This window comes from Epinephelus moara, chromosome 5 (assembly GCF_006386435.1).
Source record: "Epinephelus moara isolate mb chromosome 5, YSFRI_EMoa_1.0, whole genome shotgun sequence".
NCBI lineage: Eukaryota > Metazoa > Chordata > Actinopteri > Perciformes > Serranidae > Epinephelus > Epinephelus moara.
The window spans coordinates 3,838,200-3,838,447 of record NC_065510.1 but is presented as its reverse complement, the minus strand read 5'-3'; the positions used below and the strand labels follow the sequence as shown (position 1 = coordinate 3,838,447).

Here is a 248-nt window from a genome sequence, read left to right as displayed (position 1 = left end):
GTCACAAACCTTTGCTGATGGAAACCTACGTGAATAAACTCCATATATGTGACTGTCTCATAACAGCCTGTCACAGGTTACAGCCTGATGGTTAGAGGAGAAATGGCAGAGCATAAAAACACAGAAGGAAATCAGCTGTTGATTTATATATATAGATCCCAGGGGACATTTGTTTAAATGTGTAATTAGTGGTAGATTTGATTTAGTTGAACTATTAATATTGTGACAGGATCTGAATCTGACTCTGA

The 248-nt window shown here is 37.1% G+C and overlaps 1 protein-coding gene across 1 annotated transcript in view; it reads left to right on the top strand.

Annotated features, from left to right (window-relative positions):
* Nucleotides 1–248, top strand: part of tpcn3 (two pore segment channel 3) — a 33,158-nt gene that overhangs the window by 15,689 nt on the left and 17,221 nt on the right. The window lies entirely within an intron of this gene.